At 54.5% G+C, this 574-nt stretch overlaps 1 long non-coding RNA gene across 2 annotated transcripts in view; it reads right to left on the bottom strand.

The window, feature by feature from the left end:
- The window catches only part of LOC117152308, a 30,248-nt gene that overhangs the window by 7,121 nt on the left and 22,553 nt on the right, over positions 1-574 (bottom strand). The gene's annotated exons all lie outside the window — the stretch shown is intronic.

Consider the following 574-nt stretch of genomic DNA (forward strand, 5'->3'; position numbering starts at 1 on the left):
ACCCGACGTGTCTCAAAACCGTAGCTGTAGCTACGGTTTTTCAGATGTCGGGCGGCAGGCGCGACGTCGTCGTTCGATAGAAAGCGCGAACGCTTCGATTCGAACGATACGCGAATTCGGACACGATATCGCGGGTTCGGGCGTACGATGGAAGCGAGAGGCAAAGTTTCGAGCGAAAGACGCGCACCGACTTACGATAGGAGTTGACACGAAGCCTAGGGAGTAGAGACAAAGGCGAAGGCGGCGCTGATAACAGAGACGAGGAGAAGAGCAAAGACGCGAAAAGAGTGGTTTCCGTTGGCGGAAGAAGAAGAGGAGAGAATTTCGGCGAAGGAAAAGAGCGCGAGTGCGTGGATGGCATGCGATAGGTGACACGTAGAACACAGCGGGCGAAAGGATGGTAAAAAAGCATTAGGGAGAAAAGGCAAAATGGATCGAGGGTGGCGCGAGGGGTTGAATTATAAAGATGAAAGCCGTTGTCAATAGGGAGGACCACCGGCACCCTTCTCTTTATCCTCTCTTCCTTTTTCTTCCCCCTGTTCCACCACCCGCCCTGCCACCACCCCGACCGCCG

The sequence above is a fragment of the Bombus impatiens genome, unplaced genomic scaffold, assembly GCF_000188095.3.
Source record: "Bombus impatiens unplaced genomic scaffold, BIMP_2.2 scf_1079, whole genome shotgun sequence".
NCBI classification, from domain to species: Eukaryota; Metazoa; Arthropoda; class Insecta; order Hymenoptera; family Apidae; genus Bombus; species Bombus impatiens.